This window comes from Bos taurus, chromosome 8 (genome assembly GCF_002263795.3).
Source record: "Bos taurus isolate L1 Dominette 01449 registration number 42190680 breed Hereford chromosome 8, ARS-UCD2.0, whole genome shotgun sequence".
Lineage (NCBI taxonomy): Eukaryota > Metazoa > Chordata > Mammalia > Artiodactyla > Bovidae > Bos > Bos taurus.
This window is the reverse complement of record NC_037335.1, coordinates 12,494,994-12,518,992: the sequence shown is the minus strand read 5'-3', so window position 1 is coordinate 12,518,992 and position 23,999 is coordinate 12,494,994. Positions and strand designations below refer to the sequence as shown.

The window sequence follows — 23,999 nt, the reverse complement described above, 5'->3', positions numbered from 1 at the left end:
ATTTCAAAATCTTAGAAGTAGCAAGTAGATGATGGTGGTTGCCACAGTTTAGGAAAAGGGGGATATGGGGAGTCGTCCATTGTACACGACAAGGTTGGTAACAGCAGTCTCGTTGCATTAAAAATGGACTATGGAGTCAGACTGCCACTCCTCACATCATCAGAAGAAAAACCATTCTTAGCAAAGTGTCCCCAAGCCTACCTTCATAATCAGCTAGAATTAGTCTGAATGATGAAACCTATCACATCCTCACTCATATATCACTTTGCCTCCCTGCTGGAAGGATCACATTCAGCATTTATGAGGCAAGTGACATTTCCCTTTTTTTCTAAAGCTACTCTATTTGAAAGCAAGAAGTCACTTTAAGTATATAACAATTTCTGCTATGAATAAACATTTTAAAATCACAAAGACTGTAAATCAAAACTAGAAAAAATACAGTGATTAAAAAATATGTCTTTCTATGTTTCTTAACCCATACATTTTTAAACTAAATTCATTGGTATATATTTAAGTCTTTGACATCTAAGCTGACAAATGATATCCAAAAGGAAAGCAATATTTTGATTTCTTAAATTATTTTAATATTATTCAACAAGTTGTTAAATTATTTGTTTCTATGCTTTTCACAGAAAAGTAAAATTTCAAATATGCTTCTCTAAAGGCAAACACCTTTATCTTCTCAAAGATCAATTTAAATTCCATACATGTAGCTGATACTCTGCTCAAGATATTTTGGGTTTGTGTAGTGAAAAGTGCCAACAGACACATAAAAGGAAATAGGTCTGATGTGAAGTTTTCAGAACTACTTATCTTGCCTCGCGAGATGCGCAGGAAGTATCTAGAAAGACTGCAACAGTTTTTCCTTTCACCTGCCATGATGATAAATACCAACACCTCCACCGGTATGTTTCATTCATTGAGGCACATTTTCTAAAACTTGTTTGTACTGAATCCTCCTACATTAGAATTATTTCCATAACAGTTCTAAGAAAACAAACCTAATACATACTGTAAAATGTATGTTAGTATTTCTATATAAGGGCTTTTAGAATGCATTTCTCCTATTTTATGCATAATCTCGGGGCAAATTTCTGTTTTATAAGGAATTATGGAAGTAAACCCAATCCATCACTTATAATAACATAGGAATGAAGTAAAACTCCTCTTGTTTAAAAATGATTTTTAGGGACGTCCCTGAGGGTCCAGTTATTAAGAATCCTTTGCCAATGCAGGAGAAATGGGTTCGATCCCTGGTCCAAAAAGATCTCTCATGTCACTGCAACTAGTAAGCTCACATGCCCTAGAGCCCAGGCTCTGCAAGAAGAGAAACCACCATAGTAAGAAGCTTGTGGATCTAAACAAAGAGTAACCCCCTCTCACCGGAACTAGTGAAAGCCCATACACAGAAAAAAGACACAGTGCAGCCAAAACTAAAAATAAATAAATCTCTTTTAAATATGTGAAAAATGATTTTTATAATTTGCATTTGTGATCATAACCATAAATTTCTAGATACACATATTTGATGACACTAATATGTATATGATAAACCTAATATATGCTGATATTAATAGTAAAATATCCTATAAAATGGGACTTTAAAAAAAATATATCACAAAGGAACTTATTTTTTGTCCTTCCTGTTGAGATACATTTGAAATTGGGATAGACAATTTTTTTATGTTTTTGAAATTGGAATAGATCAAACATTTTTTTTTACTATGTGATATCACATATGTATGGAATCTAAAAATGGATACAAATGAACCCACCTACAAAACCGAAAGGGACCCACAAACATAGAAAACAAACCCATGCTTACCAAAGGGGAAGAGAGTAGGGTGGGAATAAACTAGGACTTTGGGATTAGCAGACACAAACTACTATATATAAAATAGATAAGTAGCAAGGCCCTACTGTATGGCATGAGGCTTCCCAGGTGGCTCATTGATAACAAATCTGCCTGCCAATGCAGGAGATATGGGTGTGATACCTGAGTAAGGAAGATTTCATGGAGAAGGAAATGGCAACCCACTCCAGTATTCTTGCCTAGGAAATTCCATGGACAGAGGAGTCTGATGGATTACAGTCCATGGGGTCACAAAGAGTCAGAGGTGACTGAGCATGCACACACATTAACTGAATCACTTTGCTATATACCAGAAACTAACATAACATTGTCAATCAACTATATCCAATTTAAAAATAAATAAAAAATAAGCAACACTCGCTCATGTTAGGAATGTATGGGAACTAAATCATCTTGGCTTGAAAGACTATTTAAAAGGTGGAGAAACACTGGACCAGCTGTTCTTTCAGTTCAGTTCAGTTGCTCAGTCGTGTCCAACTCTTTGCAACCCCATGAATCGCAGCACGGCAGGCCTCCCTGTCCATCACCTGGAGTTCACCCAAACTCACGTCCATCGAGTCGTGATGCTATCAAGCCATCTCATCCTCTGTCGTCCCCTTCTCCTCCTGCCCCCAATCCCTCCCAGCATCAGGGTCTTTTCCAATGAGTCAATTCTTCGCATGAGGTGGCCAAAGTATTGGAGTTTCAGCTTTAGCATCATTCCTTCCAAAGAACACCCAGGGTTGATCTCCTTCAGAATGGACTGGTTGGATCTCCTTGCAGTCCAAGGGACTCTCAAGAGTCTTCTCCAACACCACAGTTCAAAAGCATCAATCCTTCGGCGCTCAGCTTTCTTCACAGTCCAACTTTCACATCCATACATGACCACAGCTCTAAAATATTATAATGAGTTATTTCCCTTTACAGCAATTCAATGATGCCTGTACCCTACCTTTCTCAATATAATTCTTGGGCACCCAAGCAGGATCTCCAACTGCATATGGGTCATTATACAAACTACAGCAGCCTTCTCAACTTCATAATTCAGTGGTGGCGGAGTCATCAAACACGGGAATGTCATCCAGTGGAGGTATCAGTGGTGGAGCTCTACTATCAGTAACTTGGTCCAGTAATGGGTGGTGAGGGTGTAGGCAATGCCAATACTGTTGCTTCCACTGTGTGTCCCTAGTCTCTGACTTATAAAGAAACTGTCCTGCCAGATTATGTTCACTTCCAAGGCTAGCAGGACTTGTCATGTAGTCATTAAGAACTGCTGGAGACCGAGCGGGTTCCAGGGTTTTGTAAGGAATATTTCATCCCAACGTTCCCCAGCTTGACATGGGAGGGTGCAGTGGTTTATGAGGAGTAGGATTTGTTCTTGACAGTGCACCAGTTCTTGCAAGCTGGTTATTTCCATGCCCGACACTATGGCCCATGTTATCCAGAACTCTGTGGTCAGTAGGTTTCCGAACATAACTTACAGGATGCTCCATATTTACATTAGCTATTATTTTGTAAGTTCTTGTTGTATTCTTATTTGTGGTCAAAATATTAATCTCTCTTTGAGCCACTTTCTCTTTATAAATGTCCAGTCTGATGGAAAACTCCATTATCTAGAGCTGAGAGGCTTGGGTTGGAGCATTGTTAACTAGCAATTGGAGCACTGTTAACTAATGCATTTATCTGATAAGCAAGAATAGCTAGCGATAGGATTGTGTAGGCTTGGTCTCTTCTAAAGCTTTTCTCTTGTCTAGTAGCTGTATGCAGTTCTTTTCACAGTAGTCTGCCACCCGGGTTGGGTTCTGGTAACCTTCTATCAGGGCCCCCTAGCCAAAGGGGATTTCCTCCTCTAGCAACATCCGCAGCTCTGCTATTTTCCACCCCTCTGCAATGCTTCCTCTCCTGTTAAATAGAGACAGAGGCAGCAGCAAGGTCCATGGAGGCTACCGTCAAGTCACAAACTGGATACAAACTGCCTGCCCACCCTCCGACTGGGTACTGTGAGCGCTCACCTTCTCCTTTTCCTACTCACTCTCTCCAGCTTCCTCCATCCACTTTGTGCAGGCGCCTCTAGGATAGATCAACTTTTTAAAGAAATACTATTGGTCTCAACTTTTAATATTTGTTGTTGCTGTTGTTTAGTCCCTAAGTCCTGTCCAACTCTCTGTGACCCGATTGACCGTAGCCCGACAGCCTCCTCTGTCCATGGGATTCTCCAGGCGAGAGTGGGTTGCCATTTCCTATTCTAGGGGATCTTCCTGACCCAGGGATCAACTGGAGTCTCCTGCATTGGCAGGTGGATTCTTTACCACTAGTCACCAGGGACGCCCTTTAACACCTCAGAACTTTTTCATGAGAGTGTAGCACAGTTTGTAACACGGTAACAAAATCATTAGAATGTATATTTGCCCCAATTCAAACTAGTGTCTTGAGACATACTCATGTCGCCTACCAATTTGCCAATCAAAAAGAAGAAAACTAAAAACTATCACCAATGGAAAAGATATTTATGAAGTCAAGTTCTCCTGAATTACTAATTTTGGTTTGTGATTTGAAGGAAAGAAAAGAAACTTAAAACAGTGCCTTTACAAAACAATGTTTTAAATATGTTATATTTGATATGACAAGTGATGCCCTTTCTCTTCAGCATACAATTGGAAAGACACCTGTCATCTCAGTGCAAGCAGCTTGTGTTCTTTTTTTATACCTTGTGTTTGCTGATGTCACAAAATAAAGAGCTTTTACATGAACCTCTTTGGGACACCATTTAAGGTTTGACTAGAGTCACCAGCTAAATGTTACTTTATGGAGTCATCTGACACAATTATGTTTGACAGCCTCAGAATAGGAAATGCTTCCTTAATTATCAAAACTTTAATTAGTTGAATAACCCAGGAGATGCGTAGAAAATTATTGAATGTCTGTGATATATGGCAGGCAACACATTACAAATTCGATGTGACCTAAGACATAACTCATTGTTTCCCAAATTTGCATGAATGTGACAAAGACTTTGCCTCCTATCCTGGAATATTATACTACATTGAGTGAACCAGGGATTTTCATATACTGAATAAGGAAGTAAAATGACTACATGAAAGGTCTTCTCTGCAATAGGCCAATGAGTTTAAAATTGATAAACTTTGATAGGGTTAATTTGTAGTTTGAGAATAAGTTTTAAATTTTTTAGTAAAAATTGAAGACTAGAAACTACAAAAAAAAAAAAATACAAGAAGGAAATTCAGCTGTAATTTGCTTATTTCAGCAAGAAAGTTTTAGGCATTTTGAAGAGGACAGAGGGCAAATCTTTCAATTCTAGGCCCTGCAGTCACCCTTCCAGACATTTCTGAATTCTTTATTCAAGTAACAAATGTGGAAGGAAAGGATGGAAGAAAACCACTATATGATATTTTCATTGAAAGAGGAAATAGTTTAGAATCTTGTATCAAAAGTACAAACATTCATAGCTAACTTGATCCAATCGACACCTACGGAATACAAAATCCAATAAAAGCAAAATAAACATTTTTAAGCTTGAATAGAATATTACCCCAAATAAACAAGATCCTCAGTCCAAAAACACATATTAATACATTTAAAACCAAAGCAATAATACAAATTATTATCTCAAAGTACTAATAATCAGTATAAAGAAGTACCTGGAAGATACTTTTTTTCCAAATATTTGAGATACATCAAAATATTTGGAAATTTAAAAAAAAACACACTTTTAATTAAAATGAAAATTTTGGTGTCAATTCCAATATGTAAAGAGCTTAAAAGTCATCACTCTCATCCTTACAAGAAGGAAAACTGAAGCAAAAAGAAATTCAATGAGTTTTCTTGTACCTGTAAGAAAAATCACATGTGTAGGAAAAACCACCATCCCAAAATTGAGTGAGAAAGGAGAATCCAAAGTGTCACAACTAAGCTCTTTCCTGGAGCAGTAACCACTGGAACTGCAAACTGTAAGACTAACTTGAGAGTGAGATACTCCCAGTGACCCACCACCAGGGATAGCTATGGGAGGGGCTAGGCACACTTTTATAGGTTACATATCCAGGAAATCTACTAGGCTGTCAAAGTGAAGATTGAATTAACTATCCCATATGGTGTGGAAGAGTAAAGGGGGGAGTAAACCTTTTAAATCTCATTCAGAGCCTTCTCCATAGAAAGCTCTCCTCTGCAGAATGAATGGCTCTTCTAGAGCCTTATCCTGGAGCCTGGCCAGTGCCATTGAGCCTTCCTGTCTCACCTACAGTGTGGAAATGCTGCCCAAGAAAAAGCATTCAGGAAAGGCATATGCCAGAAATACAAACCCAGTGAAATATGGAGACTTAATTGAAATATTACACAATGTGCACTCTCCCTCATATATTACCAGACAACCAACACAGTTCTAGTATCGTAAAAGTGAACTATAGGTGGAAATGCTACAAGACACAGCCTCTCTCTGAGGAAGAGTACAGGGGGAAGCCCAAAGTCAAGAAGGGAAAAAAAAGGGACCCTACAAGATTTTGAGTCTCTGAAACCTACAGCTATAGTGAGCATTAAACAAAGCCAACTCCTAGTCAGATTAGCATAAATCTTCACATTTGCACATTACTTACCTCAGTTCACATTATGTAATATGTCTGGTTTTTGACAAAAAAAAAAAATAAATAAATAAGGCACACAAAAATTCAGCAAAAATCATAGTCACACCTTTATCAGATATTACACAGATGTTGAAATTAGAGAGAAAACTTTAAATAATTATGATTAATATGTTAAGGGGTCTAGTGGGGAAAAAAAAAAAAAGATAACATGAAATAGATGAGAACCGTAAGGAAAGGTAGAAATTCTTAGAAAGGATAAAAGTTAAGTTCTACAAATCCAAAACACTATAAAAATATTGAAAAATGCCTTTATGTAGTTCATCAGATTCACCATGGCTAAAGAAATAATCAGTGAGTTTAAAGACTTGTTAATAAAAATATCCCAAAGTGAAATGCAAAGAGAAAAAGGATGAAAAAGATCTAAGATCCAGAAACTATAGGAAATTTTCAAAAGATACAATATTCACACACAATGATAGCAAAAAAAAAGAAAGAAAAACAAATATATACATACTTTATATATAGAATATTTGAATAATTAGAAAAACTTTTCCAAATTTAATGACATACCAAATCCAAAACCTGCATCTAGGTATATCATAATCAACCAGCAGAAAACCAAAGACAAAGAAAAATGGTTAAAAGAGCCAGAAATTAAATTACCTAGAGAAGAATAAGAGTAACAGTTATGATGGACTTCTTCTCAGAAATCATGTAACATTCTACAAAGTTCCTCAGCAATGAGATGTGGGCATTCCTAATGGCCACCACAGTTACGGGACAATTTAAAATGCCACAGTGTTTCTTTCTGTAAAAGAGAAGTCTATTTCTTCAATAAACTTCCCTTTGGTAGTTGCAAATATTTGACTAGATTCCAGAGTTCTGTAAAAGTTGATTTTGACAATTTCCCCAGCTCATTAACAGCCCTAAAATCCCTAACTTCTCCATTTTGGTTGCCATCTTTATCTTAAAAAATGTGTCTATGCATGAATGTCTTTGCAAAATGCATGAGTGAATTAATAATTTCTCAAGGTGCAAGTGTAAATAAAGTGCCACAATTACCAAGAGTTACACAAAATGTACAGGAATAATAAAAACCTCAAAACATGGAATTAAAAAGTCTTAGTGGCAAATGTGGGTTTCCCCGGTGGCTTAGTGGTAAAGAATCCCCCTGCCAATGCAGGAGACTCAGGTTTGATCCCTGGATTGGGAAGATCCCCTGGAGAAGGAAATGGCAGTCCCTCCAATATCCTTGACTGGGAAATCCCATGGACAGAGGAGCCTCGTGGGCTACAGTCCATGGTGTTACAAAGAGCAGGACATGACTGAGCACACATGCATGCAGTGTTACACAGGAAGAGAGTTACGTGAAAGAGAAAAACATTTTTTTTTTAAACAAGAATTTGACAACTCAACCTATCTAACACAAAAGATATTTCAGTTGAAAAAATATATGACCAGAGGTTTGCAAGAACTGTACTTCCCCCTTGGAGCAATAGCTCAGTATTCAGTGTGCAGGGTCTCTATTCTGAGTAGTGGTTAAACCTTTGCAATATTTTATGATAAAATGATCTTTGTCCTTTAATTAGAGGCCTAATTTTTTCATGATTAAATCTACTGGATTATTGTAACTGAAGCATATTTTACACCTAAATGATTTGCTGTTTTTGCTATTGGATTCTCTCTTGTCCAAAAAGAGAGAAAAGAAGGAGAAAAATGGAGATTTCCCCGTGGCCTCGTGGTTCAGACTCTGGGCTTTCACTGCCATGGCCCAGGTTCAGTCCTGGTGGGAAACTGAGATCTGAGATTGGAAAACAGACCGTACAAGTCAACCGAAAAGAAAAGAAATGGTTACATGATTTTTCAGGGCTGAACCATCTGTATCGTAAGAAGATATTTCCCATATGGATCTAGACAATAACTCAGGATTTGTCTGACTTTACATGAAGTATAATATCCTAGATATTTATTACTATTTAAATGTTCTCAATTAGACTGAGGTAGCCCTGCGATGAGGTCTGTCAATAAAATTTGGAACAAAGTAAAGAAGGTGCACGGCTCTGTTTTTGTGAATAGCAAAGCAAACTCTGCCATAGTTCAGCTCTCCTAAAAGCTGATTCTTCGATATTTCAGAATCCTATAGAAATGGATGATCAGCCATGATTTTTATATGCATGTTTCTCTTGTTTCAAATTTTTAAAAATAGATTTGTGTCTTCCAACAGGGGGCTGGTTGTTACTGATTTCCTGATTCAGAACATTCTTTTATGTTTTATCTTCAAGACCTTTGTAATTCTTACTATTTACAGACCCATGTCTAAACTAAAGCAATTTATCTAAAAAATGTTGTCCTTGAGACAAGTTAATCGTGTCTCCAGAAAGAAATATCATATATACAAAGATCTCCTTTTCTTCTTTCCTCATGCCTCCAGAGATACAAAGAGTTGTCCAAACTGAGAGGAGAATGAAGATAAATGTGTAGTGAGAAAAACAATTGTAAGCTATTGCCCTCCTGCAATTCAGATTTTTTCAGGAAACTCATGGACATCAGAAGGAAACACATCTGAGAATACTTCCCTCCAGGACAGTGTTTGCTTGAATAAAATCCAAAGTCATAAGAGTAGGCTTCCTACTCCTTAAGAAGTGATAAAATTAGAAGTTAAGATGAATATATCTAGGTCAGGCTTCAAACAGAACATCAATGATTCCCAGGAATAGTTTCCCAAGCAAAGAGGGGAAAGAATAGAATTGATGTCAGAAACCACTTTTCAGCCCACTATGGATAAGTGTTTCTAATTCTTAAAGTATGTCAGAAAAGGCAGAAAACTCTCCCCAAGAACATAGATGTTTGTGGGAAGGTGACAGAAAAATCTAGTAGGAGGGAGGCAACGGTATCCTTTCACATTACTTTTCAGAAATGTGATTTTTATACTCTTTACATAACAGTGGCCTTTTTACACCAAGTCCTCCTTCACTGACAATACAATAGTGTAATTACAATTTTCTCTTGCTAAATGAGCATATATACATTATGACACTAGTGAAAACTGATTAGCATATTGAATATGATAAGTATTAACACTGACAAATGGGAAGATCAGCAGGGCTAACACATTTAACTGTAGTTTTTTAGGATTCACCCAGTGATGCAGAACTACTGAGATCCAATAGATTGGAGGGTTGGATTAGACCTTTCCTGACCTGTGGGAGTTCTTTTAAGCAGTTGGTGTCAATCAATCTGTTGCATCTGAGTCTGGCACAAAGCCACAGGTCAGCAGGGCTGGCAGCTGGGAAGAAGAGATGGACATGGTGTGAATGAAACAAACTAGAACCCATGAGACCAAGTGACCCATGAGGATGAGTGAACCAATGAGTGTAAACTTAAAACCTGAATCTGTCTTTCTCTGGAACATACACTGGTCTCTGTTTGCTTCCAGATCTCCAATTCAGATAGTGCAAGTGGCCAGCAGAAAAGCTGGTGTGCTACATCATGGAAACATACAGGAAACTAGCTCAGGATTTTATAAAATGGAAGGAGAGAACCTCAGGAGCTGTAGGGATAACAGGTCCGGCTGAGGATTGTGTAACCTTACACTGACCTGTGTGAGAGCAAAGACTGCCCATGATTTACAAAGTGGAATTGATGGTTGGGAAATAAACCCATGACTTACAGTGTGGAATTGATGCAGCAAATTTCCCAACCTTCAACCAGATTCAACTTATGGAAGGGAATTCTGGTAAATGCATTTGCAGTTAACCTACTCTGACATTTAAAAAGCTACCACCATAGCTGTTTGGTGTCAAATTCTATACCAGGGCATGTTAACACTAATTTTCCCTATCTTAATTCCAATTATCTCAAGAGATTTTGAGTTTTTATATTTCTGACTCAATAAAATGTTTGCAGCTATTAATTATATAAAAAGAGGACCCTGGTTACTTTTGCTCAGCCATGTAGAAATAAATCTTTTCTAGATATAAGTTTTCATCAAATGCCATATATTTATATACATTGACAAAATTAAAAGTATTTGAATATATAGTTTAGGGATCTCTTTTATCATTTTAACATTATGTTATAGTGAATATTTTCCCATGGAAATAAAATTATTTAAAAACTTGGCTTAATTCTCCCAACATTACTTCATGATTATATAGCATAATTTTCTTTACTAATTCTGTAAATTAAGAGTATTCCAAAGTTTAGTATTATAATCATTGATGTCATACACATGTGTGTGCATAAATTTTCATAAGAATTTTTTTATTATTTCCTTAAAATACATTACTAAATGTTGAATTACTGGGTTATTAAGACTTGAAGATATTGTTTTGGCCACAATTAACTGTTTTAGAGGGTTTTAAGTATTTCTCTTGATAAATATTACTATGTTGCCAAATATTGGTCAAGTTTAACACATTATATTACTGTTGACTTACATAAATGTATATTACATCTTTTTTAAAAATTAGATTTAGAATCCTTAAACTTTCCCACAGAGCACCTGTATCTTTTTTAATGTAAATTTATTTTTTGATGTGTCAAATTTGTCTGTTCTTTGGGTCCTGATATTATTTAAAGAGGTCCTAATATTTTAAAATTAGTTTATTTCTTCTTTCAATTTTACTGAATATGTCCAAGAGTTTTCTAAGTTTTTTCCCTAATATTAGCTTTCAATAGCTTGAATTGAAAGAATCTCAGTCACGAACAACTAATGGAATGCCACATAAGTATGTTTAGGTTCTTCCATGCTGAGTGGCTCAGACGGTAAAGCATCTGCCTACAATGCGGGAGACCCGGGTTCAATCCCTGGGTCGGGAAGATCCCCTGGAGAAGGAAATAGCAACCCACTCCAACATTCTTGCTTGGAAAATCCCATGGACGGAGGAGCTTGGTTGGCTACTGTCCATGGGGTCGCAAAGAATCAGACACAACAGAGCGACTTCACTATCACTATGGTGAGACCTCACAAATGTGTCCACAATATTCTTATGCTGACAGGCCATAGGATATCTCTAAACAATGTCTTCACATATCACATAATGTACAGGAAAAGAATAAAGCAATAAAACACAAATTTAGATGCTATAATTATCACTCTTAAGAGTAATATATTTTTTAGTATAAAAGTAGTATACATTTATTGTAAAAAATCTCTAAAAAGACAAAAGTAAAAAATAAAATCCACAGTTCCACTTACCAACTAAACTATATTTGACATATTTCTTTCAAGTGTTTTTATTTATAAATTTTATCCAGCTATGCTTATACATATATATATATATATAAACACAAATGTATATTTCACATGCCTTCAAAAATGAAAGACAATTTTAATCAGCTTTTTTTTTTTTCCTGAGGGGCTCAAATAATTTTTCTTAATCTTATAATTCAATATTTTTTAATCATTTGTTCTATATATAGTGCAAAGAACAAAGGACTGAAAGCAATTTTTCAACTCGTTTTTTCCAGTGGTACCAGTATGACATTGCTGAAAATAAGTGACACTCTTAGAGTCCCAGTAAAACTTGCCTCTCCCTCTGTGTACATGTGGGCTTCCCTAGTAGCTCATATGGTAAAGAATCTGCCTGCAATGGAGAAGACCTATGTTCAAACCTGAGTGAGGAAGATCCCCTGGAGAAGGGAATGGCAACCCGCTCCTATATTTTTACCTGGAGAATTCCATGGACAGAAGAGCCTGGCAGTCTACAGTCCATGGGGTTGCAAAGAGTGGGGCACGACTGAGCAACAAACACTTCCACTTCCACATGTACATAATTATACAACACACGTATCTATAAGTAATAGAAGGGTCACAGAAAACTTATCTGATGAGCAACTTCACATAGTACCACAAGGAAGGCTTCATTACAACAATTTAAAAGTCTTCAGTGGCAGGACACAGATATTCCTAAGACATGGCTTTTTTTTTTTACATCAATCATATTAAAATGATTTACTACTAATAAATGCTAGAAAAGATTTTAACCACAGTGAAGCAGTGTTTCTAAGCTCCAAAAACAAAACAAAACAAAACCCGCAAAAGCTCTGATAATCCGTTAGTCCTAGGCATTGTCAACAAGTATAAAGAATTTAAATGAAGAGTCAGTTAGCTGTTGAACTCAACCTTAGCTTCCTCCCACCTATCTTATGGCACAATAACTAACCTAATACAAAATTATAAAATTTCACCACCCATCTTTTCAGATTAAGATCTTAGAGGAGAACTCTAATTGTATCCTGATTAAGAGCAAATTCTCCTAAGAAAATCTTGCAAATATTTTGGAGAATACACCAGAAAAAGACCAGTTTTTCGTCTCAAGAAAGAATATGTTAGTAGAAAATCCCAATATAAGAATGTGTGAAAATTATTCATATGTAGAATTAAACTCTAAAAGTGATAAATTAAGCTTAGGCAAGAGGAAATGTAGGACTAGATTATTAAGAATTATTTATTATAGGAAAGAAATGTCAATCTTTATATTCTTTTCCAAAAAACATGAAATTTAAGTAAACACCTCTACATGAAATCAAGAGAGAGTGATAGATCTGTATCACATCCTTCTTTTTCTGTTCCTATACCTGTATCTATACCTTCCTTCCCCTTTCTCTTTATGATCCTAAAGAATTAAGAACTAAAAAAACAGAAACAATTCCATTTACCATTGCAGCGAAAATAATAAAACACTTAGGAATATATCTACCTAAAGAAACTAAAGACCTATATATAGAAAATTATAAAACACTGGTGAAAGAAATCAAAAAGGACACTAATAGATGGAGAAATATACCATGTTCATGGATCAGAGGAATCAATATAGTGAAAATGAGTATACTACCCAAAGCAATCTATAGCTTCAATGCAATCCCTATCAAGCTACCAATGGTATTTTTCACAGAGCTAGAACAAATAATTTCACAATTTGTATGGAAATACAAAAAACCTCAAATAGCCAAAGCAATCCTGAGAAAGAAGAATGGAACTGGAGCAATCAACCTGCCTGACTTCAGGCTCTACTACAAAGCCACAGTCATCAAGACAGTATGGTACTGGCACAAAGACAGAAATATAGATCAATGAAACAAAATAGAAAGCCCAGAGATAAATCCACACACCTATGGATACCTTATCTTTGACAAAGGAAGCAAGAATATACAATAGAGAAAAGACAATCTCTTTAACAAGTGGTGCTGGGAAAACTGGTCAACCACTTATAAAAGAATGAAACTAGAACACTTTCTAATACCATACATGAAAATAAACTCAAAATGATTTAAAGATCTAAGCGTAAGACCAGAAACTATAAAACTCCTAGAGGAGAACATAGGCAAAACACTCTCTGACATACATCACAGCAGGATCCTCTATGACCTACCACCCAGAATATTGGAAATAAAAGCAAAAATAAACAAATGGGACCTAATTAAAATGAAAAGCTTCTGCACAACAAAGGAAACTATAAGCAAGGTGAAAAGACAGCCTTCAGAATGGGAGAAAATAATAGCAAATGAAGCAACTGACAAACAACTAATCTCAAAAATATACAAGCAACTCCTACAGCTCAATTCCAGAAAAATAAGCAACCAAATCAAAAAATGGGCCAAAGAATTAAACAGACATTTCTGCAAAGAAGACATACAGATGGCTAACAAACGCATGAAAAGATGCTCAACATCACTCATTATCAGAGAAGTGCAAATCAAAACCACACTGAGGTACCATTTCACACCAGTCAGAATGGCTGCGATCCAAAAGTCTACAAGCAATAAATGCTGGAGAGGGTGTGGAGAAAAGGGAACCCTCTTACACTGTTGGTGGGAATGCAAACTAGTACAGCCACTATGGAGAACAGTGTGGAGATTCCTTAAAAGACTGGAAAAAGAACTGCCTTATGATCCAGCAATCCCACTGCTGTGCATACACACCAAGGAAACCAGAATTGAAAGAGACACATGTACCCCAGTGTTCATCACAGCACTGTTTATAATAGCCAGGACATGGAAGCAACCTAGATGTCCATCAGCAGACGAATGGATAAGAAAGCTGTGGTGTATTACTCGGCCATTAAAAAGAATACATTTGAATCAGTTCTAATGAGGCAGATGAAACTGGAGCCTATTATACAGAGTGAAGTAAGCCAGAAAGTAAAACCCCAATACAGTATACTAATGCATATATATGGAATTTAGAAAGACGGTAATGATAACCCTGTATGCGAGACAGCAAAAGAGACACAGATGTATAGAACAGTCTTTTGGACTCTGTGGGAAAGGGAGAGGGTGGGATGATTTGGGAGAATAGCATTGAAACATGTATAATATATAAGAAACGAATCGCCAGTCCACGTTTGATGCAGGATACAGGATGCTTGGGGCTGGTGCACTGGGATGACCCAGAGGGATGGTACGGGGAGGGTGGGGGGGTTCAGGATGGGGAACATGTGTACACCGTGGCAGATTCATGTTGATGTATGGCAAAACCAATACAATATTGTAAAGTAATTAACCTCCAATTAAAATAAAAACTAATAAAATAATAAATAAATAAAAAAGAAAACAAACAAAAAAGAAAACAAAAACAATAACTTAAAGTTATTAACTTCAAAAATATTATAGAAAAGGAATGTGCTATAGAAAATGTATAAAATAATAATGAAGAAAATATGAGAAATTTTAAACAAAGGACAAAGAGGCAAATTCATTTAAAAAGAGTAAATTATAAAGTTTTGACAATGTAGGTTCCACACTTGGTTAATAAGTGTAGAGATAGAGAATAAATCGGAGGCAGATTGGAAATTGTAGTAATAAAACACTGTCTTAGCTGAAGAAAAGCCTCTTTGTGAAATCTAGATATCGTATTGACTTGATATTTTTATAGAAGATAAGTTGACATGTGGTAGAATTTTTTTTTCTTTTTCCTTTTAGTTTTTTTTTGTTTTTTTAAACATCTTGTATTTATATTTTGAAAATAAAGAACCCTATGCACCCTAAAGTAAAAAATTAATAATTAAGGTTATTTACTAAAAGGAATAGAATTAAGCCATTTATGGAATTTTCACTTTCGTGCATTGGAGAAGGAAATGGCAATCCACTCCCGTGTTCTTGCCTGGAGAATCCTAGGGACGGCGGAGCCTGGTGGGCTGCCATCTATGGCGTCTCACAGAGTCAGACATGACTGAAGCTACTTAGCAGCAGCAGCAGATGGAATTGTTATCTAAAATATTGAATCCTAGTAGATAAATAACAATTATAAAATTTTATAGTAAATGAAATGGACCTGCAATTTCTTTAATTATCTAGCTTGTCTTTTATTTACCAAGAAAACTGAAAGCCATTCCCAGACATGCAAGGGCTCAAGGGAATGTCAACTATGATTTTTTCCTAAAACACTTATTCAGAATATATTCTAAATCATAAGTTCCATAGAGACAGTGCCAGGATAAGTAAGCCAGGTAGTTAGTGGAAAAATAACAACAACAGATGGATAGATAGACACACAGACAGACAGACAGAAAGCGGCCAAAGAGACACTAAATAACCAAAGGCAAAGGTGATAATATACATTCTGGAAGACCAGGTCTGCTTAAAAAAAAAAAAAAAAAAAAACTGAATATTTAAAGGTGACTAAGGATTGTCACAAAGAGGAGTCTATAGTTCAAAAAGGAAACAAAAGGAAATTACATGAAACCTAATACACCCAATAAGCATTCTCCAGTCAGTCTCTTGGTTTGTTCTTAGCATCAGCTCTGAGTCAAAGGAAAACATCTGAGTCCCGCCAATGACTATGTTGCAAAGACTGGGAAACATAAAAATGTGACTGTAGATGACAAGTGGCCTTATTGTAAAATGAGGCTAATAAAATGAAGGGAAAAGATGATAAAGATTTTACTGCATACTAGACTAGAAGAAAATCTGATATGGAATGAAAAGATATTGCCAAGGCTGAAAAATACAGGGAAAAAAAAGTAGGTGGAAGAAATGATAGGTGAGGAAAATAGTAAGAAGATAAAGATGACACGAACTCAGTTGGTTCTAGTGCATTCTTTTTCCTATTTATAACCTCATCCTGTTAAAATAAAATGAAACACAGAAATGCAAATCTGTCTAAAATATACATATTTATCACATTACTGGATGTGTCTTTAAATAGTTCCAGTCTGGTGGTATATTAAGTAGCTTCTTACCTTGCCTTGTAGAGTATATGGGTGTGAAATGGTGTGGACATTTGCAACATCTCCTGTTGATGAATAGTAAACAACACAAATCATATGTGAAGATTTTTGTTTTTCATTTTTAGTTGTGTTTGAAGCAATTTATTCAGTTAATGCTATTTTGCTACCTGAATATTATTCTGTGATTGTGGTGGAGCTATTATGTTGACATGCTGAATTATTTAAGTACAGTTTTATAGGAGAGAACACAATCTAAGAAATGTTAGGAATAAAAGATAATAGGAATAAAAATGACTGTTTACAATAGCTATGACATGGAAGCAACCTAGATGTCCATTGGCAGATGAATGGATAAGAAAGTGTGGTACATATACACATGGAATATTACTTAGCTATCAAAAAGAATGCATTTGAATCAGTTCTAATGAGGTGGATGAAACTGGAGCCTATGTAAGTGAAGTAAGTGAAGTAAGTCAGAAAGAAAAACACCAATATAGTATATTAATGCATATATATGGAATTTAGAAAGATGATAACGACAACCCCATATGCAAGACAGCAAAAGAGACATAAAGAACAGACTTTTGGACTCTGGGAGAAGTGAGGGTGGGATGATTTGAGAGACTAGCATTGAAACATGTATATTACCATATGTGAAATAGATCACCAGTCCAAGTTCGATGCATGAAAACAGGGCACTCAAAGCTGGTGCACTGAGACAACCCAGAGGGACGGGTGGGAAGGGACGTGGGAGGGGGGTTCGGGATACGGAACACATCATGCTGATTCATGTCAGTGTATGGCAAAAACCACCACAATATTGTAAAGCAGTTAGCCTCCAATTAAAATAAATAAATGAGTTTTAAAAAATGATAGGAGTAAGCATGAAGTCTATGGACAAGGTTCTAATACAAATTGTGTTTCTCTTTTGCTGTAGGTAATTACTTCAACTCTCTAAGCCAAAGAACATTACTTGCGTACCACCAGGGAAGCCCATTACTTGTAAAACAGGCCTAATAATTTTATCATCTAAAAAAATACTTAAATGACATAATGCGTACAAAGATTTTAAACAGAGCAAATTACAAGCAATCAATGAGCATAGTTATTATAACATCACAGTTAATTATTTCTAATATAATTGTGTTTCTATAATAGCTTGTTTAAAAAATTAAATATCATTAAACATTAGAATAAAGAGAACATGTATATGCTTTAATTATTAGTTCAGAGATGCCTTTCAAAGCATAAAATTATTAGCATTGTCATCATTAACAATATAAATTATTAACATACTGAACATCATATGTCAAAAAGCTTCTTAACCAAGAATGGTGCAAAATGTATCATCAGAACAGCATCTGAAATATCAATTCATAAAATAAAAGTTCATCCAACAACTTGGAGGAAAATGAGTTATTTCTCTCCAAGTGCAATGTAAATACACATCATCAATTCTGGAAAGTGTACTGTTTGCCTCAAAGATCTAAGGAACTCATATTTCCTGAAAGATTTACAGTGTTATTTACTTAAAGTATTCATTTACATTCTAGCCACTGTAGACTCTGTGACATTTGGATGGAGAAATAAAAATAAATATTCCTTTTTTTCTTCTGAAAGATTAAATATACTTTTTCATTACATTAATTCTTCCAAAATTCATGCAAATTGAAATGTGCAAAAGGTGTCAAGCTATAATATAAAAATACACAACTTGCATAACTAGGAATTATTCAGCCTCCCACTGATTTTTCACCCTGCTGCCCAGTCAACCTTATTTCTACTCAGTTCTAGCTTTTGCTCATCATACAAAACTTCCATTTTAATTTAATTAGGAGGCAGCTTTACTTTAGTAGGAAAAAAAAAAAAAAACAGGTAATATGAAATCATGTCGGTGTTACTTTTAATAGCACTTTTTTCTCATCAAAGTTTTGTGCACTGAGAATGCTACTCCTGGCTTGAGTTCCCTCACTACGTTTCTCATACTCAAGTCTCAGATTGCACAAAGTAGTTACTAAGGGCACCGCCTCTGGGATCAGTCTGCCTCTAAAAGCTGTGTAAATTTAGAGAGTCTCTGAGCCTCAGGGCAAAATTCTAGAAATGGAAGATAAGGATAGTCTTTATTTCATGTGATCTTCTGTGGTTTAAATGAAATGAATTCATTTAATGCTTTTAACTGAGCCCCTGGCACCCACTGAACAAGATATAAACACTAGTTAGTATTATGGTAAGGTTTTTATACTCAGTAAATGAAATTATGTGTTTTATTTCCCACTTTCTCTCATTCATCCCAGAATTTGTGGAAGAAATAGTCCTATTATAGTTTCCCATGTTAACTTCATTTCATTTCAGTTTTTTCACTATTCCAGACCCCAGAATCTTGTGCTTATCATTCACTTTTATATACCCAACACCTGCTACAAATCATCACACACAGTAGGCACCAAACACATATTAATTGTAATAGTTTTGGCACTTTTGAGTAGCTCTGCTTACATATGGCAGCTTTTATTATTCCAGTATTTCTGTTTGTAATTTTCATGAGAGTTGGTACATATTCAAAATTTAATTCTCCATGGTCTCTAGACAACTCTACCAAAATGATGGTAAATAAATTGTGATGATTAACTGGTTAGCAAATGAATATTTATGTTTTAATACTTCTTAGGAGTGCTTTAAAAATCCTTTTTGCTTTTTAAAACATATTTTGTGATTTTATGCTTTGAATGATTAAATTTATCTTCTGGGAGCTACATTGCATCAAAACCCTGAAATAACTGTTCATCTCACACAAGAATAGAGTTATTTATTGTGTTATCTAAGATACTAAATTTTTAGTAATGTAATAATTATTTAAGGAAATAAGTAAGCATTAGACAATACGATTTAGTTTGGTGATTTGATTCAGATTTGGACTTTAACACAGTGAAAGGTAAGAATTAGGGAATGTGCTATCCAATAGGATACGCTGAGGATCATTTACAGCCTTTGTCTCTCATTATCCCCATGAAAGTGCTTTTTATTTTTATTCTCCCTTCTCACTCCCTTCATTTTTCTAGTTCACTATCCTTACTCATGCACACTTACTTCCTTACATCAAGTCAGATGTGAAAATACCAACAATCTGTGCGGTGCAGAAAGGACCTCTACAGAAAGGGGATCCAAATGAAATAGCATAATAAGTTGTCTTGAAGTCTGAAGGTAAAATCTATTTATTGTCTTATTATAGAATATCCTACTCCCAGGGTATTTGGATTTGAGCTACGTTAACTAGGGGAGGAGAAAACTAGCAGGACAATTTGTGAGCACTTTTTTTTTTTTCATTAAAATGAGGCATTTTAGGAGAATGTCTCCATGTTCTGCAGAGTTGATTAGGCTTCCTAGGATTTTGATTAAGAAATTCTGATTCCTATAATAATAACTTTAAGAAGTTATGTTTTCTGCAATAACTGGATAAAAATAGTTATCATACCAATTATAATTTAGAAATATACTATTTGAATAATGATATACTGTCTTTAAAATGTAAAGCTATTTCCTGAAAACTGATTTACCTTTTGAAGGCCTGTACTAGGGATGCTATCCAATTTATTTTCAATTCATAATTTCTTTAAAACTCCACTAATAAATTATCATTCCTATAAAAGGAATCTGGCATATGACATATACTGCTATAAAATACAGATATATTAGAATACTCTGAGAGAGAGAGATCACCTGGCCACTTGCCAGGAGGGAGAAAGCCTAACCTTGAAGCTTGGAAAGAATAAAGAGAATTGGCCAGAGACCAACTGGCCCACTGTAGAATTCAGGCAAAGAATGACCATATCTTAATACGTATGTGTATGTGCCAAGTCTCTTAGGTCATGTCTAACTCTTTGAGACACTATGGGCAGTAGCCCACCAGTCTTCTCTGCTGTAAGATTCTCCAGGCAAGAATATTGGAGTGGGTTGTGTCCTCCTCCAGGGATCTTCCTCACCCAGGGATTGAGCCCATGTCTTCTGCAGCTACCTGCATTGCAGGCAGATTTTTTTTTTTTAACCACTGAGCCACCAAGGAAGCCCATTGTTGTTCAGTTGCTAAGTCATGTCTGATTCTTTGCAACCCCATGGACTGCAGCACACCCGGCTCCCCTGTCCCTTACAACCTCCTGGAATTTGCTCAAACTCCTGTTCATTGAGTCGGTGATGCCATCCAACCATCTCATCCTCTGTTATGCCTTCTTCTCCTTCTTCTTTCCCAGCATCAGGGTCTTTTCCAGTGAGTGGGCCCTTCACTTAGAGTGGCCAAAATATTGGAGCTTCAGTGTCAGTTCTTCCAATGAATATTCAGGGTTGATTTCCTTTAGGATTGACTGGTTTGACCACCTTGCTGTCCAAGGAGAAGTGCATATCTTAATATAATTTAGTAAAAGTAGGAGGGAGATGTTGATGGTTATAAAATAGAGATGTTTAAAAATAGAGCCTGTAATATTGAGTCACTTTCTGGATCTGATTGTAGAGGAGGCTCAGCTCCACTGAGTCACTCACCAAATGCGTGATCATGCCAGTCCAAGCCAGAAACCGCCATTGACATGATCTGCCCAAGATGCCAGGGGCAGGTGTCAATAGGGAGCAAGTAGGCAGAATTAAGGGACCTCAAGATTAGGGGAACAGGTAGCTGAGAACTTGTCAGAGGAGGCAGAGAGGTAGCAGAAGAAAGACCCTTGGTGCTTAGGCTTTAAGCCCCAGGTGCTTATTCCATCATTTAATTGGATTTCACTTACAATAAAAATTCAAAGAGAAAATCAATAAGAATTATGCTCAGGAATAACATTCCAAGATGACAACTGCAAGTTGTCAAGTTGTCCAAGTTAGGGGGCCCCTCTGAGTTTGGGACCCTATGCAACCATTCCAGGCACATTAATGTGAATCGCTGATGCTGAACAGTGTTTCAGGCAATATAATACTGATTAAAAAAAAAAGCAAAAATGCTCAGCACGAAGTTTATATTTTAGTCGTGAGAACAAAATGGATACATATTATGTTAGAGGATGGAAAGTTCTATAACGAAAAATAAATCAAGGAAGGAAGGATATGGAATGATGGGAGTAGCAATTTTAAATAAGTTGGTAAACGAAAAGGTCCCCCTGAGCAGTTGCTGCTGCTGCTAAGTTGCTTCAGTCGTATCCGACTCTGTGCGACCCCATAGACGGCAGCCCACCAGGCTCCCCCGTCCCAGGGATTCTCCAGGCAAGAACACTGGAGTGGGTTTCCATTTCCTTCTCCAATTCATGAAAGTGAAGTCGCTCAGTTGTGTCCAACTCTTAGTGACCCCATGGATTGCAGCCTCCCAGGCTCCTCCGTCCATGGGATTTTCCAGGCAAGAGTACTGGAGTGGGGTGCCATTGCCTTCTTGGAATGGGATATGAGATCATGCCATTGTTTTAACTCACATGAAGTACAGTGACTGATCAGGGAATAGACTTGGAGATATCCAGGCAACTGATATCTGTCCATACTTCTATGTCCCTCAAGAAGGGCTTCCTAGTTCCTTTTTCAGAGGACTCTGAAAAGAGTAAGAAGGGGTATCAAATTTCACAGCAAAAATTGAAAACTTCATATTTAGCTACACATGTGTGATTCAAATGGGAAATTAAAGAGAGTTAGACTTCTTAATGAAATACAGTTCTCAGACCATAACCTACAAACTTATTCTGAACAAATGTCCTTCTCTATAGTAACAGATGCCAAGTTGTCACAAGCAGAAGACCATTCATCAATATTCCAGTCTAGAAATGTTAGTCAGTATTTGATAATGCTGTTTCCTTATAAAAAAATGTTTTCTTGACCATATCTATATTTATATCCACACTGTTAAGATAATTTAACATCTTAGTATTTATTTTACAATAAGCAAATTCAGACTTAATAATAGCTGCACCAACATCTAACAAACAGATTGTCAAATGGGATTATCAAATTCATAGCTACATCTATCTAAGTCTGTAGCTAAAGTAAATATTAACTTTACTAAAATTATAGTCTTTCTTGTAATCTCACAACAGAGAGGAGAGGAATGCCCTAATTTTGCTTGGATATTTTCTCTGTTATCTTCATTAACAGTCTTCAGAGATAAAGTCTTATTATCTCCTAAAGTAACACCATGCTGCTGCTGCTGCTAAGTCACTTCAATCATGTCTGACTCTGTGTGACCCCATAGATGGCGGTCCACCAGGTTCCCCCATCCCTGGGATTCTCCAGGCAAGAACACTGGAGTGGGTTGCCATTTCCTTCTCCAATGCATGAAAGGGAAAAGTGAAAGTGAAGTCACTCAGTCGTTTCCGACTCTTCTCGACCCCATGGTCTGCAGCCTACCAGGCTCCTCCGTCCATGGGATTTTCCAAGCAAGAGTACTGGAGTGGGGTGCCATTGCCTTCTCCAAGTAACACCATAGGTAAGTTTAATTTAATATATTATCCCATATAATAGTTGTTTCTCAGGCTGTCTTTTATTCCTAGAGACACACTGTTCCCTCAATCCCAAATGGAAAATCCAAAACCCCAAAATGAACTAGGGGAATTCCTAATGTATAGGATGAATTTGTACAATTTTAATTCCCCCTCACTTTCCAGCTTTGCCATCTTGAGAAAAAACTTAATTGTTTTGTCATTAAAGAAAACATGTATAATTATGTTTGCTTTTTTTTATTGAATATAATGGTAATGTATGATCTTTCTCAAAAAGTTAAAAGAATGCAATAAAGAAGAAAAAAATTAAATTGTCCCTTTAACTCATAGTGAACTATTAGTAACATTTGGGTTATTTCCAGTCTTTTTTTTTAATGATTATTGATAAAATTATTTTTTCCTGAAGTTCTCTGGCAATTAAATATGGGCCTCTGTGTCTAAAGTTTCATTGGCTCCCTCATGACACATGTGACTTAATACCTTGTTTGAGAAAAAGCTTTGAACTATGTGTTCCCTGAGACATTCATAAGCAGTTCTGAAAGTGAAATGAAGCTTTAAAAAAATAACCTGGAAGCCTAAAGGATGAATTTGTATTTCAAAAGAAGAGGCAAGAGCTCAAAACTCAGGAACAAATTAAAGCAATGATTTTTTTCCTGGTTTCTTGTGCTTTAAATATATGTTTCTAGGAAAGATCTACTTTCAACCATTGAGGCTGTGGCTTATGTAATAACGACCTTAAAACTGTGGCAGATTCATGTTGATATATGGCAAAACCAATACAATATTGTAAAGTTAAAAAATAAAATAAAATAAATTAAAAAAAAAAACTGTGACTGAAATTATTTAGCCCAATTACTCTTCAGGGTTTCTACAATTAAGTGTACACAAAGGCTGTGTTAAAGACAAAAATAATCTCAGTCTAAGCAGG

The 23,999-nt window shown here is 36.1% G+C and overlaps 1 pseudogene; it reads right to left on the bottom strand.

The window, feature by feature from the left end:
• Positions 1-2,763: 2,763 nt before the first annotated feature.
• LOC100139644 (abl interactor 1-like) overlaps positions 2,764-23,999 on the bottom strand; it is a 31,808-nt pseudogene continuing 10,572 nt past the window's right edge.